The following is a 19,477-nucleotide window of genomic DNA, read 5'->3' as shown; positions in this document are numbered from 1 at the left end:
TCACGCAGTAAAACTTCACACCTGGAAGACTGTTATTCAAGGTGCGTATAGGTTATATATTGTTAAACCTATTTTCATTTTAATGTGGATTACTTTATGAGGAATAAAAAAAAAACTTATATTTCTACCTTATGTTATGTTATTTTCTTTATTTTATCTACATTAATATGGTGCATCAAACTTGTTATATGGTATTTTACTTTTAATAATCGGAATACAATTCTCTTCTTCATTTCCCCTACTATCAAACATCTTCATCTACCGCTCCCGCTTTCTTATAATTCTGTTTCAGTTTGAACTCCCCTCTACTTCTTGTCACATTTTTACAAGACCTCCCACACCATTCTTACAACTTTTTATTATGATACTGCCTCATCTTCTAGCATCGGGTCGTTGAGGTCGCTTCTATAAGATGGTAAGTAATACTTATCACAATGCATATTCGTATTACTTTCTTCTTCTTATTATTATTATTATTTCTCTTTGTTTTTATCAATACTCGGTTACAAATAATAAATAGTGAATATATTATAATATATTGTAATAATCAAATATTTTAAAAATTAGACACATTATTTTTTTAATATTTCAGAATATATAAATTTTTATGTAGATAATTATATTTATGAATTATTGTCTAATTTACTGGAAATAATACTGTGTAATTTAGACTAATAAAAAAAAATTATAAATTAATATATCCTCTGTAAAAATATATATTTTTTTTACTTTCCCGGGGTATATAGCTAGAATAGCTGTATAAAATTGGGTACAGGGTTTTTTTTTCGAATCGTAATGGTTTAGGGTCTTAACTAGTTCATGTAGAGACAAAAAACATGTATGAGTACGTATGTATGTGGGTAAGTATTTACAGTACGTATCAGCAATGAATATCACATTGCTTTTGGCTTTTTATCTTGGGATTGACTGAACCGATTTTCTTCAAATTTGGCTCAAATATTTCTAAATATGATGCATTGATCGAATTAATTTTTTTTTCAAAATTCGTTGAGGGGATATCGCAAAAAACCAATTTCGATTTTCTTCAGCTATATTTTAGAGAAAATGTTATTGAAGCATATTTGTAACCTACAAAGCGTATATAAATAATCCAAAAACATCTCTTTTTACATCAATCTCCACTACTTAAAATTGAAATATATATTTTTTTGTTCTTTTGCTCTGCGTCTCTTCGTTTTAAGTATTTTTCAAAAATAATTTGAAAGGTTATTTATCATAAATACAGCTGTACAAAGGTCTACATTTTTTTTTAATTGTAGATCCTGGCGCTAATGTGCAGAAGATTTTTTTTTTTTAATTTTAATTTTAGCTTTTATTAAAGGGAATACTAGATTTAGAGAAAACTTTTCCCTTTATTGCAATTTGTTAAGCTTAACTTACAGTATGAATATTTTTGAAAAGAATTTTCTTAAACTTTATTTCTTTCCTACCTCTAAAAAATATGTATTCTATTTTGTTTTCTTTTTTTTTTTTAGAAAGGTACTGTATGACAAATCTATAGTAAATAGAATATTATTAATTTATGTATAAATTTGTAAGTATGGGCCCTTTAACTTTTAAATCGCTAGATCAAGTTTTTTTCACAAATATCAAACGATTTGTTTGATATTTGTGAAAAAAACAAACCCTCCATTGGATCGGAACTCCAATGGAGGGTTTGTCGGTAGGGTCCCGACGAAACGATGTGCTAATAAGCTTATCTTCCGTGACGCGCTCCATTTCAGCCTAGAGTGGGCTGAAATCCTTCATTTAAGGGGGCGTCCTCTCGTAAGAAAAGGACGTCGGAGGCGATTTTTGGGCTTACACTTTATCATTTATTTTAATTCAATTCAATTTAAGTTGGTTTGAATTAAGGAAATGTGGTTGGATGAATTGCTCTGAGGCAGTGCGCCCCAGAGCTATCTCAGTCAGTAGGAGTATGGATTCGGGATGATTTGGATATTTGTTTTCATGTCTGCCTCTCTAGTCTTCTTGTTAACCTTGTTAGTAACCAGTATGTTCCAGAGGGAACTATACTGGCAAGAGACAGACTGTTGTCTTCTTTCTTCTGACTCTTCTTCTTCTTAATTCGCTTCTTTCTTCAAGGATGGGTGGGAAGCGAAAAGGTTATGTGGGATCATGGTACCAGCGGTTTTGGCGCGGTTGTTATTATCGTTAGGATTGACTAGTCTGAGCGCGATATACCTCTATTAAGGATTAGATGTCTGCCCGCCGTAAGGGCAGGCAGGAGATATATATATATATATAACGCAGGTTGTTTTCGAGCGCCCGTGCGCCGGGGTGGTGATAATTTTGAATAAGACGCCCCCCTATTATATGTAAACTTTGATTTGATGCAGATGCTGGTCTAGCCCTAGAAAATATAATGGTCCGCGGAGGGTTTGGGGGATCTGGTGGTGTGTGGCCAAACACACTTTCTTCTAGCTGTCTCTGGAGTTCTTCGTGATTCACCTGAAAAAGAAAAAGCCCATGCGCACAGCGGATTGAACTTTTGAAGGGGGTGAGAAATATTGCTCTTTCATCACCATGGCATGTGGGGGTGACGGGTTAAGGCAGATGTGCTGCCGGAAGGGTATGGAAGTGGAAGTGGAATTTGGTAAAGTGTCCGCCTGTCTTCCTATGGTGGGACCTCTGCGAAGCCGTAGACCTTGCCTAACTCTTCTCTTGAGTAACCTTTAAGTCACCGCTTTGCTTGTAATTCTAAGAAGAACTAAGCGGGCGAGAAGGCAGGTTTCTTTCAGCGGTAGTTTTTCCTTCGTCGTTTTCTTCCTCTGCTACCTCGTCCTCTCTTCTTTCTTCTGATGCGGAAGGTGAAGGAGGTTTGAGCAGAGGGAATTGGGTGTAAGGGGTTTGCTTATTCTGTATACGTATACAATTTTATAAACGTGTGTGCGTGTATTCGTTTAAATTTAAATTTATATCAATTATTAATTTTGATTTAAATTTACAGCGGATGACATTAAGGTATGTCATTATGTTGACTCTTATATGCAAGAACCCAGAGTCAAATAAGGTTTTAACCTCAATTATAAAAGGGGGCGACAACCCACGTTGTAGTTGTTGAATGGTTATCACTAAACCATGTTATATAATAAATATATATGTTTAGGAATATTTAATTTGAAGAAGGACTTACCTCATCTTTGTGGCATGGCTTACCTGGTCGGCCGTTACCTCAAGGCGGTTCGTACAAGACTGCATGTGGTCGTTTCCTGACCACCTGTGGTTGCGGGTCCTCCCAGCAGATGTCCCGGATATGTTGGAACTCGGAAGCAGCAGCTGAGGCTGAGCTGTAGAACCGCTTCGCCTGCTCCATATCCACTTCGCAGACTGTCTGCAATCTAGCGTCTCTGCGCAGAGCTGAGTTCCTGATGAACCAAGGGGCCCCGAATATAGTCCTCAGGGCGATGTTCTGGACGACCTCCAGCTTCTTCAAGAGTTGTGAGCTTGCCAGTCCTCCCCATGCCGGGAAGGCGTAGACCATGATCGGAATCACGTAGATCCTGAAAAGTAAAATCTTAATTAGATTCGGGATTAGACTTCGTCGGTTCAGTAGCTGGTAGAGTGCTCCTCGAGCCTGCCTTGCCCTCTCGGTTACACATAAGATATGTTCCCGGAAGGTTAGCCGGTTATCGATAATTACCCCCAGGTATTTCGCCGACCTTTTGTACTCGATAAGGTCGCCACAGATTTCCAACCGGACTGGCCGTTTCCGCTTTTTCCTGGGAGGAGCAAAGATCACGGCTACGGATTTGTCTCCGTTCACCTTGACCCGCCACTTCTCCAGCCCGTCCAGCTGCTCCTGCAGTTTCCTCACCGCGAAGTCGATATTACACGACGTGTAGAAGAACGCTGTGTCATCAGCGTAGAAGCTGGCCTTAACCCCCGCCATGCACGGCATATCGTTGATATATGTCGTGAAAAGCAAGGGTGAAAGTACAGCCCCCTGCGGAACTCCAGCCTCGATTGGTCGGTCAGTGAAAATTGACTCCCCCATCGAGACGTGGAATTTTCTGCCCATCAGGTAGGACCGCAACAGCATCACCAGTTCACTCGACAAGGGGGAACTGGCGAGCTTGTATAACAAGCCCTCGTGCCACACCCTGTCGAATGCATTGGCCACATCCAGGAAGGCGGCCTTAGTGACCATCTTTCTGTTGAGACCTGTGACGACGCTGTCCACGATCCGTACCAGTTGGTGCGTTGTCGCGTGGCCTTTCCGAAAACCAAACTGGTCTTGCCTGATCTCCCGCCCCAGATATCGTGTCAGACGTTCTAAGAGTATTCTTTCGAATATCTTCGACAATACCGGGAGCAGGGAAATCGGCCTATAGTTTTGAGGGAAGAGTGGGTCCTTCCCTGGCTTCGGAAAGCATACGACTCTCGCAGTCTTTCTTCCAGCTGGATGGGTAATGGCCCACCCAGATAATGGAAGTAAAGATGACCGCTAGTCCTGTGATCACACATCGCGGGACGTTTCTAAGGGCACGGGCCTTTATGCCATCCGGCCCCTGAGCTTTATCCGGGCGTGTTGCAGTTATGGCCGCTGTGACCTCGTCCTCGCGTACGCGATCAACCTGAGGGGGCACCGCTGTTGCATTTTCGGCGTAAGTCTCCCAAAAATCTTCGACCTTCTCTATATGATCGTCATCGTAGACATCGGTGTTCGGGGTAAACTGGTCTTCCAGTGTATCCGCGAAAACCTCTGCCTTGTCTTGGTCTGAGTAGACCAGACCACTCGAACCATGTAGAGGGTGTTTCGGAGTTCCGGGCTCCTTCAGCTTCTTGCAAAGGCGGAAAGCCGATCCCATATCAGCCGAGGCCGACTCAAGAAAATCCCGCCAGGATTCCTCCCTGTGCGCCTCAAGCAATTGTTTCACCCTGGTCGTCTGAGCGTTAAGCAAGCGCTTATCGTCAGGGTCCAGGGTGAGTCTGTATCTTGTTCTTCGCTTCTCGGCTATTGCTTCAGTCACTCTAAGAGGAAGCCTGTCCCTACAGCGGTCTATCGGGCTTTTCGTCGCACAAGTACTAAGAGCAGCCCTGATAGCCGTGGTAACTGACTCGGTCTCGTTATCAATTTCCTCGGCCGTGTCCAGCAGACCTAGTGGCTCTCGGTGGTAGGTCCTCTGGAGAGTTTCATTGAATCTCATCCAGTTGACCGCCTCTTTACACCTGGGCGGCCCTATCACCTTCCAGTTCGAGCAGGACAGGGGAGTGGTCGGAACTGAGGTCATCGATTGTCGTGATGGTCAGTGGTTTATCCACTGCCTTCACTACGGCAATGACGAGGACGTCAAGCCGAAAACTACCCGACTTGTGCGTGAACGTGGGAGTTTCAGGGCCTGACTTCTAAATGGTTTTTAACGGGTATTTATACTTCTAGCCTCTGTACCTTTTCTTTTTCCTGTTTAGCCTCCGGTAACTACCGTTTTTGATAATACTTCAGAGGATGATATGTATGAGTGTGAATGAAGTGTAGCCTTGTACATTCTCAGTTCGACCATACCTGAGATGTGTGGTTAATTGAAACCCAACCACCAAAGAACACCGGTATCCACGATCTAGTATTCAAGTCCGTGTAAAAATAGCTGGCTTTACTAGGACTTGAACGCTGGAACTCTCGACTTCCAAATCAGCTGATTTGGGAAGACGCGTTCACCACTAGACCAACCCGGTGGGTTCTAGCCTCTGTACCTGCCGGACCGGACCCAAGCCGAAGCGTGAGAACAGTCGACCGAAGCTTTAGTTGCCGTCAATTTTAAACCTGGTCACTTTTCACCGTACAACAGGGGTTCGTTGTGTGTGATAATGGAGAGTATAACAAAAGAGGATTGTTAAACGGACCTGTATTTTACAAAAACGGTTCTCTTTTTTATCCCTTTCTGGATTTTTCCATTATTATATTTTCTACTAATTTCATAATAATTGGTAGGAATCCGTTACTTAGGCCCGCTATACCGGTCTTGTTACAATATAAATAGCTTTATCCTCTCTGTAGACTCCACAGCTAGAACGCATGAAATTTTTACTTACCATAACGCAATGACGGCTACTTGTTCTTCTCCTGCACGCTGGCAAAAACCTGAAACGTTTCTAAATGATTCGGGATAGGTAAGATTAAATAAATAAGACAAATATATTTTATTTATAAACATTTATTCTATACGTTCATAGAATACAATACAAACAGTTTATTTACTCTCTCAGTTCAATATCGTGTTTTCCATTCTTCTTTCCTTTTACTAGTCTTAGTGTGATATTTAACTGTGATATTTTTTCCAGCTGGGAATTAGTAAATAGAGTCGCATATCGATGCGATAAGAAGCAGTAGAATTCCTTTTTATCATCCGATAATGTCGCTACCAAGTCGGGCCGAATTTAGCGTCAACCTTTCGGATTTTGACTTGGGCATATTTGTTATTAATTTCCATTTCTTCAGCTTTAAAGTCTGTTTAGAAGGCTGGTTCGTGTTAATTAGCTGACAGATAATTTTTCCACTTGCCATCGTTATTAAGTCCAACTGCCGTCGTCCTACACTTGCTTGCTAATGATGCCGCCGCGTAAACGGTATTGCTTTTATATTACGGTAGGATACCCCTTGCCAGCCGACACCGCATGCTACTGCTGCGAAGTCGATACCCGCTAACAGCCAGTACCAGTCTAATTCCATAACTCGACAGACACCCGCTATCATACCCTACCTCAAGAGGCCGGTTAGATACCCGGTCTCGAGCTACGACTGCAGGCGACAACTGCTCTGACGTCACATGCTCTTTGTATCTAGGCAGATAGACCGTCTTGAGGCAACCTGCCTGGGACGTCACACGCTCGAGACATATCCAGTCTGTGACGTTACTGCGCTAGAACCGGCTTAAGATACCTACTTTGAGGTATTTCTAGGACGATTCAAATTCAAACAAAAGGGTTTTGTTTATTTAATAGTTGTGTAATTTTTTTGTTTTGTAGTTGTTTTTTAGACCGTTAGTGTTTATTACCACAGTTATTTATAATTATTAAAAAAAACTCTAATAATAAAATCTCTAATAAAGTAAATAACTAAATTACAGTAAAAAAAAATCCTTGGTCTAAATTATTTACGTACTACTCATAAAATGGATTTAAATTAATCATTATAACACGAAACATAAACATTATTATTATTATTTATGGCTTACGTATTTTTTATTACTTTTGTATTTTCTTAATTTACCGAGGCTTATGTATAGTAATATCATATATGTTATATATGAATATTATTCAGGGAGACTGTTACCTTATTATCACCTCGTAGATCCTTTAATGAATTACGTATTTCATACAAGTATATTTATACATTTATAATCGTAGGTATTATCATAATATATAATAGATAAAACGGGTTTTTTGTTTAGTACATAATTCGTATTAAATTTTTAAGTTAAATTAATGTTAAATAAATAGTCTTAGCGGCTTTTTTTTATTAATTATCTTTAGCAATTACTGAATAACGCTAAGTTACAATAATTTAACGATGAAAATTAGATATGTGTTTTACATTGCTAAAAAACATACCCAAGATTCGAACCTAGAACTTTTAGGATGAAAAGAAGAGAAACTCTACTACTTTTGAATGACATTATACTGTTTCATTTTGTCTTAAAAAAATTACAGTTATGCATCTTTTATTGATCAATTTTAATACACCCAGTCGTAGAACAGTATCATTAAGTAGAAACATCAAATTAGATTGGTAACAAAAACACTAAAATATAAATAGATTTTATATGTGTGTGTATGCATATATATATAAAAAAAATTTTTTTTTTTTTTCGTATGCATATATATATATATATATATATATATATGCATACGAGCACATTGGAATCCTTAAATAACTATTCAACCATTAAACAAAAATTTAGCAAATGCTCCTACCTCTAAAGGATCTATTTTTCAGTTTGAGAACACCACACCCCCAAGCATCATAGAGGGGAACTCAAATATTTTAATTGGAAAGGGTAGAATTGTGACACATCACTTTTTAAGGGCATTGAGAAAGAAAAAGTTTGACCCAAAACGCTTATTAAATAGCGTTCATTTAATATTTTTCACTGGTAGTTTAAAAAGAGGCCTTCAGTACACATCAAGTAGGGGTCTCATACCAAAAATAAATCATTTTGAGATAGAAGCATTGTTAAATGTTTATTTTGTTATTGTTTCACAGTAAAGCAATGATTTAAGAGGTTCTATAGACTACTTTTAAAAACTTGCTGTAAAAATGTTAAGTGGCTGCAATTTTGACTAGAGTGTCGTAGCTCGAAATTTTTTAATACAGGTTTTTTATTTTCAATAATATTTAAAATGATTTGTTACAATTCAATTTTTTCTTTTTAAAATATTTCAGTTCTCTCCCTCACGAGAGCCTACGGGATGAAGTGATCTCATAAATAGATAAAAATATTTTTTCATAGAACACTTTGTTTTTTTATTTAACCTCCGAGACCACAGTTAGGTATTGCTTCAGAGGATGAGATGAACCATTTGAAGCGTGTGTGAAAATGCCATGCCTGACCGGGATTCGAACCCGGGACCTCCGGATGAAAGGCCGAGACGCGCTATGGAGGCCGGATCCATAGACAATTTGTATTGTGGTAACCTTACTTCATGAATTGAAATTGTTATTCATTTCGATTAAAATAAGTTTTATTGTTAAAGAAGTCTGTGAAAAATAAGTTTTTTTAACTCTTTTGTTTTTTAAATAGTATTACGTGCATTGAAAAACAAATATAACGCGCTCAAAGTCATATACAAAATAAAAAAGTTATTTAAAATCTGATAACAGATTGTCATATAGATTGTTAAGCAATTATCATCAGTAAGTAAGTACACACTACGAAAATAGTATGGATGAAAGAAATTAAGTAAATAAATAAAAAAGTAATGAAGCAACAATAAATATTGACTGTACAATAATTAATATTAAAAACCACAAATTACAATTTTTTTTATTAAAAACGGATTTCCGAACACGAGTTTTAGGAAAAGAGTTAAAAAAGATTTTTACAAACTGTTGTTTTAGGTAATCCGAACAAATTGATAACGTAAATTTAGCTTCCCCGCGACGACTTGGTGTATTTATCTTATATCGGTTGGATGAGATAAAAAATTTACATGATAAATGCCGCCGACCTTCAAGGTGGAATACCTTTTTATCTTTCATCCGAAAGTTTCTTGGTTTGAATTGCCGTCTAGGCTTGGCAGCATATGTCAGGCTACTATTTCGTCTCATATTCACATGCGACCACGTACAGGCTTCGAGCTCATGTGATAATTTAATCGGCTAAAAAAAGAAGATAGCATCTTAAAGAAATCAGATATCCCCTCTCACAAAACGAAATTAGGAAAGGGATAACAGTTTATTTTTATTGTGATAGAAAACTTTTACAAAAAATGCTTTTAGTAAATTTAAAACTAAAATTCGATTATTTATCGGTCCTCTATCGATATTCAGCAATGAATTCTATTATTAGTAAGTTTATAACTATGCAATTCCTGTTGATTATATGCATTTTCTAAAAATCTCATTTCTAATAATAGTTTCAAATCGATTGAGATATAGCCAATTTCTCCGGTTTTCTATATTTATGATTAGCCAATCGGGTTCCTAGTGTCAATTTTTGTTTTAGTTTGCCCTTTGTACACTGAATGGTAATTATTGTCTTTACAAATCAGTTTATAATGTTCACTCTTTCGACGGACAGGTTTACTTTTATTTTTAGCATTTCCGAGGACAAAAACTTATTTTCTAGATAGAACTACGATAATGTTGAAGTTGTGGTTTAAACGATTTTTTCTTATCTTTCTATAATACACAGAGCAATATAAGAATTTTCTACGATTTCTCTTTACTTTATCGTTCTGAAGTAAAATTGCTTTGTTGTATTTATTAAATTTTTTTCGACTCTTTTCTGTATTGATGGTAAAAACGATTGAACTTTGCCGTAATTTTAATAAAATGTATTTCTTTATTTTAATGGAGGGTCCAATTAACAGCACTGAACTTAGTACGAGTTTTATAATTCTATAAAATTAGGTATACTATTTGTTCTAAGGGTAAATAATAAACATACGTTTAAGGTACATTTAGAATATTTTTCGTATACAAATCGGATTAATTTTTTTTCTTTAATTTAGAGTAAAATCATACGATATTTCTTCATAAATCTGATGATTCTAAAAAATATTTACTATAAAAGAAAATGTGATAATAAAATGTTAATTTTATTAATGTAGTTAAAATTTCCGTATATATTGGTTAAATTAAAGAAGTAATAAAAAGCTTACCTCCATAGCAGAGTGGTAACGTCACAGCCTGTAATCTGGAAGCTCTTAATCCTGTTTTCAAGTCTCTGTCAACAATGGCATCTTTCATTCGTTACATTTCCATTCCACTTACAAGTTTAAAAAAATTGTGTGGTAAATTAATCATCCAAAAAAAGTTATTGAACCGCAGGAAAAATAGTGTTTGCTATCAATACTCTTTGTATTGATTTCATTCTAACCTCTCAATTTGTTACCGTCGAAAGGTTATAAATATATTTGTTTTAAATTTATAACTTATATTAGGAGTAGTTCCTAAAATAAAAAAGAGAGATTAAAATGTCTGTTTATTAATTAATAACAACTTATTCGTCATACATCTATAAGAAGAATTTATTAAAATTTATACATGCACATAATAAATATTACTTAAATATGACTAAAGTATGGGGTGGAATTCAATTTCAGTCCGAATATTTATACAGATTTATAAATGAATTTAAAAAAATGGATTCTTAATTTTAAAAACTTTGATTATTTATCGATTTAAAGTTATTTTTAAAACTTAAGAAAAAATTAATGTACGTTTACATTCCTGATAATCAATCAATTAACATTATTTCACAACCAGTTTAACCGGTTCGTATTTGTTTTAAGCATGTCGAATTGAGTTTTTTCCTCTTGTTTTATATGCCGATATAAAAATCTTCCCGGTAACTAAGATGTTGACGATTATTATTTTTATAATTTACATTTACATTTTATGCGTATAATACGATAAGCTGATTTGTGGCGATAGAAATTATATTGGATCAATTTTAGATATCAATCTACTACTTTAAAGCCTACGCTTCTTTTAATATTAAAAAAGAAATGAAGATTAAAAAAATTCTTTAAAAGTAGAATTCCCGCTAAAGCCGTTAACGTGTTTTAATAAAGTAACATTAACGGTTTTAAAAAAGATATTTGATATTCGTGAAGTTAATTAGATACAAAAATTATTGTTTAATAAAATCAGCAATAATTTCACCGATAGAAATATTTAACAATCATTTTAAGTATTGATAAAACTTCGTCTTAGATACATTTGGATAAAAAGAGAAAGTTAGATGAAATTTCCTTCTTCTAGCTTTGTCTAGATGTTTCTTATTTTAGATAGAAGCTATAATATTTTATATTATTTTGCAAACACAAAATTAAAAGTTATTTTGCTAAAATATACTCAGATTTTAAAGCTTTTCTGGTAGGAAAGATCAGCCTACAGTTTCTTCTTTCCTAATTCGACAGTTATGTCATCTTGATCATCTAGCTTTCTCGACTTTTTGTAGTCGTATAACTAACTTAAGAACGTATAGAAACACATTTTTAAAACCTTTTTAAAACACATTTTAGAAACCTTTTTTAAAAAAAATAATTAAATTTAAGATAATGTTCCTATCTTAAAACTGTGTATTTTTTCGGTATAAGACCATCACTGTCCAAGTTCCCACGGGAGAACCGACATGTTAACTGCAAAGAATAGAATAGTGACTAATCATTTTAAAGGGCATTAAAACACCGACTTAAAAATTTCGGATTAAGACAACCTGAAGCAAAATGGCGGCCATTTCATATTTTTTTTATTGATTTCAAAAAGGTCTACAGTACCTCTTAAAAAACTGTTTAACAGTAATGTAATAAACAAATGAAGTTTCGTATATTCTTCTACTTCAGAATGATCTATTTTGGATCTTCGGATGTATTGTAGGCTGTTTTTCTGATACCAACGGCCTAAATAAATTAAGTTTTATTTTTTAATGTCCTTTAAAATGATTTTTCACAATCCTTACCCTTTCCATTTAAAATTTTTCAATTATCTTCTGTGAATGTTTGGAGTGTGGTGGTGTTGTAATACAAAAAGTATACAGGTTTCGAGGTTGAAATATTAAGGTTTATAATTTCGAGGTTTAAGAAGTCTACATTTCTTAAATTAATTTTTATTTTTAAATGTTAAAAGGTTATTTATGAGTTTTTATACTTATTAACACACACACACACACACACACACACACACACACACACACACACACACACACATATATATATATATATATATAAACAAAAAAAACTACTCGATCAATCGCAACCAAATTTTTACCGATGTTTGAATATGAACTGTGAACTGTTACTCTCTATCACTGTGTGAGCTGGGTTTGTCCTGAAGATTCCGAATCAATCGAATGAATAGTTACAAAAATAATAGAATTAAATTTACTTTAAATAAAATAATATTAAATGAATTAAAATAAAATCTGTTTAGCAACATTTGGCTTCCTGTGGGGCTAGAATGTGGGTCAAGATTAGCTAAGCGAGCATCTCGTGGGAGGCTAGACCGATCATCACCATCAACTGGTAAGAAGTGCGGTGTCCTTTTATACCACCCGAATACATTACCGTCTTTCTAGAACAATCGGTAAAAATAAATTTGACTTAAAAAAAAAAACAACGGTCAAGAAAGGAATGAAAACTTTTATCGTGATTTTGTAAACGTATTTATCTCGATGTTATGTGATCTCTTACATTCATATTTTTGTATCGTGTGATATTATATGTATATAAGGTATAAGTGTTCAGCGCCGACTGGTAATCGGCCTTGCTAGGGTTTACCTAACGGTCTCTACAGAGGCAGTTCTGGTGATTGCCTTGCTCCCCCCTATGGAGCTCTTGACGGAAGAACGGGTGCGAAGAAGAGAAGGGATGACAAAGAGCGTGGCCAGGAAGGAGACGACAGAGCGCTGGCTGGAGAGATGGACTGAATCGGAGGTGGGTCTCCGGAGGAAGAAGTTAATACCAGATATCAGGCCTTGGCTCAGACTTGAGCACGGGGAATTCATGTTTGAGCTAACCCATTTTTTATCATGGCATGATAGCTTTAATAGCTATCTATGCGGCAGGAGAAAACGGTCGTCTGAAAGCTGCCAGTATTGTGGAGAGCGGGATACCCCAGAACATACTGTCTTCCAGTGCCCAAGCTCGGAGGAAGACAGGATGATGGTGCGGGCGCGGTTGGGAGAGGTTACCGCAGATAACGTAGTGGAGGTAATGCTTAATGGTGAGCGGGAACTGGTCAAGAAGACCCTGGAAGAAGTGGAAGATGGGTGGGGGGTGTTAGCGTTAGGTCAGGGAGGACACAGCCCCGTTCAGGAGGGGTGGGATGCTCCGGCGTCCCGCCTTGAGAGACTCCCGGGGTCCTTAGGTGGAGAAAAGAAAGACCGGTCTGGGTTTCCAGTAGCGGACCTCGGATTAGAGGCATGCGCTTATTAAAAGACCGAGACCCAGCCACTGTCAGGAATTCCGGGTCTGGCATGGCCTCCCAGGGGAGTAGAGGCAACTGGCACTCTCAAGGCCGTGTTATACGGGATCGTGGATAGCGCCTTGAGGGGAAGGGAGTTAAAAAAAATATATATATGTAAGTGTTCAAACTAAATAATAATTTTAACTCTACGCTATTTAATTAGTAACTTATTTGAATCGTTTACAAAATTTATGGAATGACTACGTTTATTTAAGTAATATATCATTTTTTAAATAAGTAAATATATATTTTTGTAATTATTTGTGTCCCTGAAATAAATAATAACAACGTTGAAAGTAAAGGCCTTAAACTTTAATTTAAAAAAATAATATTTATTATTCCTTTATGTAATCATTACAAAATATAAACGAGTATTTATGTATATCAATTTTTAGCCGCATCTCTACTAATTAACTCTTCTTTTGACTTGCGGTAATAAATAATATACACGATGAAATATCAAAATTGTATTTACTTTGACAGGATTATGCTACCTTTTAATTAAGAGATGATGTATGACTACGGGTATATCTAGCTTATTTAGCATTTAGAATAAAATAGAAACCGAAATCAAAGTTAGTTACTGATCCCTGTTGTAGCAATAATTCATAACCAATTAGTCAAGATCCTCTTGAATTTTAGGCAAGTCAGTAAAAAAATTATAATCGATCACAGGATTATATATATATATATATATATACATGTATAATAAATACCTGATAATAACTTTGCTTAATCTGAAACTACTAAATTATTATATATTTGTGATTAGTAGCTGTCAGTTAGTTTTGAACTCATTATATAGTTAGTCATACCGTCAGTTAAATCCATCTAGCGTCTTTTATAATGTCATGTAAATTAATATATTATATGGCTATTTAATGATGAAAAAATTTCTTTGATCGTTTAAATTAAAATATGTTCCAATTTAACATTATATAAAATATAATCGACAATGCAATGACAAATAATGATGCTGGTTTTTCTGACAAATATGAACAAATATAAAAACGTATTTTTAAATATTGCATTTTATGACTGATGCATTTGAAAATCATTTCATAAGTTGATATCGTATACGTAGGCTTGATAAGAAAATAGTTTATGAAATGAAATACTTCACATGTCAGGAATATCTTATTCTAATTAAGAGCCCAGTCCGTTAAGGTTTTTTAACCAGTCATTTCATTTTCCTAGTTGAAATAAGTGAACAGCATGATCAAGGTCATAACAATAATTTTTACTTTCCTGACTGTTTTATGTATATATTTGTATATACTCGTGTATATATATATATATCAAAGGGAAAGTGTTGCTTTCAGTAAAAAATAAAAAGATCGAAATTAAAATTTTTTTTTCAAAACGTGTATTCGTAAAATGTTTCGGTAAAAACTTCTGTGCGCGCGCGCGCGCGCGTGTGTTTTATGTTTGTGCATTACCCTCTAAATCGCTTTATGTCTTCCTACCAGAATATCCAAAAAAATCTAGCACGATTCCTTGTACATATTTATATCATATGAATATGTTTAGTGTCCCCCTCTTCCCTTCTGCCAGCACGTTTTAAGTCTATAACTGATCTTACAGCCTTCTTCCTGAGTTTTTCTGTTACTGCTGAATTGGGATTAGGAAATCCAAATAACAAGTTTTATTTTATAAGATTTCTTTTAATTTTTTCTAAAATGTGACATGAAATTCAGTCTCTTTTTATACATTATTTCTGTTGTCCCATTAAATTTCTTGTAGTATCTTGTTGGGATGTGTCGACCAAACATTATAGGACCAAATATTTTCCGTAAAAATCTGATTTCTTTATTTAAAAGCCCTGTCTTGATCATTGTCAAACATTCTGCAGCGTACAAATGTATTGTCCAATTATACTTTGTTCGCCTGATTTCTAAGGGCTATTTTCTCTTAGCCGTTCCATTAGTTAGTCTCCGAAATATTTAAAATATTTTAATTTTTTAAATTTCTCGATTCTGATTTATTAAAATTTGTGGCCATATTAGTCATATAATATGTTTTTTGTTATTTTATTTTATTATTATTATTATTAGTATGTTTATACTTTATTTTATGTATAATATAAAATGTATAGTGTTTAATATAGATATTTAAGAAATCATTGCAGGTATTTTCTAGCATTCTAGTATCACTAAATTTATTATTCTGTTTACCATCTCATACTCAGCGACTGACTTGCTAAACATACTATCTCTGTATTTTAATTTTTCAAATTATGTTTTAATCAAATATGTAAAGTTTAATACGTTTTGACGAAGCAAATATCTCTGCGAAATCACTTAACGTAAAGAAGAGATAAAAAAGTAATAATATTAAGATAGAAAAAAAATTAAAATTTATTTTGATATAAACGAAAGAAAACAATTTGCGAACGCATTGTCAGCACGAAAAACTTTGTAAGAGTATACTCTTACATATAATTTGTCCGGCATTTTGATCCCCTTACCGATGAGTTAAGAAGTTGATTCTTTTGATATGTCTAGCCTATTTTTTGATGATTTTTGTTGGTGAAAATTAAGAGTACTTTAATTTAGTAGTATTGTGTGTTAGTTGATCTTACGATTTAAGTGTAATTTTTCGGGATTTTCCTATTTGTGATGTAACTATAGCCAGATTGATCAATTTAAAAAGTATTTCATCATTTTAATGAAATTCCGTTAAGATTCCTTGTAAATAGGCAAAACAATATGTGTTAAACGATTTTTCATAAAAGTTTTTGTTTTAAAATTTGGACTGGTGCGTGTTTAGTTCTTGTTAATTTGAGGGTAAACGGCTTAAAGAATGATCATTTGTTAAGATTTGTGAAACATTTTACTTTCTCGCCTATATCGATACATTTTCCTACGGCAGCTATAGCTATAATAGGAAAGTATGAGAATCGGTAAAAAAAAAATCTCAAAAAATATTATTTTTGTGCCTTAAGGAGACATTAGAAAAATTTTCCTTAGAAAGAAGAAATTAAATAAAATAATTTGAGAAAAACCTTTTTATTCCATTGCTCCCAAGTTCAGAAAATCTATTTTCGTCACTTTATGCGTAAGTATATATGCTGACCTGTATCTGATTTTATAACTCTGGACCCTGTTGACTGATTTTCTTTAAACCCTGGTAGATAAGTACTAACCTTGGAGGGAAAGAATGTATTAAATTTTTTCAAAAATTGGAAAGAGGAGTGAGACTGTTTTGATCGAAATAAAATTTCAAATTTTTACTGGTGGACTTCAGCAAAACGTTTCTTACAAAAGTTGAATTTTTTTATCAAGAAATTACCAAACATTTTTATTAATTATTTACCCCGTATCCAAAAAAATATTTTATATATATATGTATACACTTTTTTTTTAGCTTTATCTTGCTCAGTAAAAGAGTTAATGGAAGCGTTTTGCATCTATATTTTATACATCAATAGCTTCTCAAACCGGTGTTAAAACGTTTTACCCATCCCACGTTAATGAGCTGTGGTATCAAAAAGTATTTAAAAAAAAATATATATAAATCAATCTCGCAACTTATCCCATTGCATTTAAAATGTAAAAATCTTAATTTTTTAATAACCTTTAATCTTTAGTATTTCTTGAAAAAAAGATTAGCCAAAAATATTTACACCCTTCCTAGAAAAATACGTTGTTTATTTAAAATTATTTCTGTATGTTTGTATTTTTTAAACAATTTTAAAAAAGTTTTTCTTTACATTTATTATCACTACTTAGGGATTATTTTCTTAAAAAATTAATATTTCCCGAATGGTTTCCCTTAAGAATAGGAGCTTACAAAATGAAAAAAAAGATTATTTTTTTCGCGAAGTAATGATGTCGTTTGTAGATATGAATACCCTTATTTTTTTTGTAAGATCGACAAACCGATGTGCAACAGCATATTTGACTCGTGAAGAAGGCAATGAGAAACTACTTCACACTTCAGCAGCATTTTTAAGCTTGGGATAAGATGATTTTTACCTTGAGAATAAATATTACATTAATATCATGAGCAGCTTGTGTCTCATATCAGATCGAATTCAGACATTTTTGGTTATAGTGGCTGACATACGTAACAATTTATACAATTTAAAAAACAATAATGCAGCTCCGTAGCGCGAGTGGTAGCGTCTCGGCCTTTCATCCGGAGGCCCCGGGTTTGAATCCCGGTCAGGTATGGCATTTACACACGCTATAAAAATTGCCATTCATCTCATCCTCTGAAGCAATACCTAACAGTGGTCCTGAAGGTTATAAATAAAAAAATATTTTTTCACTCTATTATTTTTAGAGTTATTATTTTAAGTTTTTTTTACAATATAATAAGATGACTTTCATAACATCTAAACAAAAGCCCTTTTTCCAACGGAAGTTATTCGCAATACGGAACTATTTGTTACCTTATTAATTAAATAAATAAAAAGAAAAAAAAAAACATTACGCAATTGTTTTAACTGATTTTGTAAAAAAAAATTATATTTGATTTAAAATTAACAACTACTCTGTTTAGTGCTTTTTACTTTTAATAAAATATAAATACATTTAAATTAATGGTTAGCGTTTATCAGTTTCCTTATAACTGCATAACACCAATTCGATTAGAGGAAGTAGATCCGTAAACCACAGTTAGCAGAATTGTTCCGGAAATGTTATTGTCTTCCTTCTAATACATCGTGCCGACTCTTATAATCATCCTTAATTTAGAATTTCTAAAGACCGTAAATAACAAGTTTGTTTCTATTTTAAAATGAATATTTTCACATACTTAAAAAATGAAAAAAAAAAAACAGCTAACGCAGTCTCGAACCAGTTGATAGAAGTCGGTATATTTATTGTCGCCTTAATCCATTCGGCTACACCAATGAACCGTGACGTCATGCGAAAATTGTATTACATAAGCTGCAAATTATCTTACGTGTAATGAATGTTTACAGTAGTAATACACATATGATTATTACAATTGTTCATCTCATTTATATTAGATGTCGGTTCTAAGTACTCGGATTAACTAAGCAAAAAAAAAGCCCCTATTTAATAAAACATTTTAAAAAAAGTCGTTGCGGAAAAAATAAACCTTTTTGTTATTTCAACTAGATCTTATTATTATTTTTTTCAATCACAATGCAATTGTGTGATAATGTTATAAATCTACATTTAATACTTTATCGAAATATGGAACTTCAATACTTTATGCACGAATATAAAGATCTTTAGATTGATTAATTTCGTTCAAATCTGATTGTGTAAGTTCATTAAATATATATAAATATTTATATAAAATTTATTTTTATTCAAATGCTATATTTTTACAGTGGATCGACGTTAAAATGTTTAAGTACAGTCTAATTAATATCATTTAGTCTGTAAATAAACTATTCGGTATTGATAATGTTATAACGTCTTCACAAAATTTATTTGTTTTTATCATTACAAGTTATTTGTATATTTCTTATAACATAATTTGTTTTTTAATGTCTTATTTCGACTTTTCTTTGTTTTTTTAGAGATTATATTTCTATATTTATATTTATCTGTATCTGCTGGTTTTGTATTTATTAATTCTTTTAAAAACCGTCCCATTATATAAACCTTTTGTTTTTATATAATTATGCGATACGCTATTATTTGAATAAAAATGATTAAATTGCACATCTAAAAATGATATACGTTTTACTGTAATACTATCGTACGGAAGACATAAATTTTTACATCTATGTTATATTTGAAGTCTTTCATTCCAAGAATATTCATGTAAAGGAATCTGATTTAACGCTAATAAATCGAAAACAATAATACTGTCATCATCTTGATTTTTATATACGATCAA

At 33.7% G+C, this 19,477-nt stretch overlaps 1 protein-coding gene across 1 annotated transcript in view; it reads left to right on the top strand.

The window, feature by feature from the left end:
• Window positions 1-281: 281 nt before the first annotated feature.
• LOC142325582 (uncharacterized) overlaps window positions 282-19,477 on the top strand; it is a 105,578-nt gene continuing 86,382 nt past the window's right edge. The window contains exon 1 of the mRNA XM_075367501.1: window positions 282-415. The gene's annotated coding sequence lies outside the window, so the exon portion shown is untranslated. The remainder of the gene's footprint in view (window positions 416-19,477) is intronic.

The sequence above is a fragment of the Lycorma delicatula genome, chromosome 5, assembly GCF_047948215.1.
Source record: "Lycorma delicatula isolate Av1 chromosome 5, ASM4794821v1, whole genome shotgun sequence".
Lineage (NCBI taxonomy): Eukaryota > Metazoa > Arthropoda > Insecta > Hemiptera > Fulgoridae > Lycorma > Lycorma delicatula.
The sequence above is the reverse complement of the archived record's forward strand: the minus strand, read 5'-3'. Positions and strand labels throughout refer to the sequence as shown.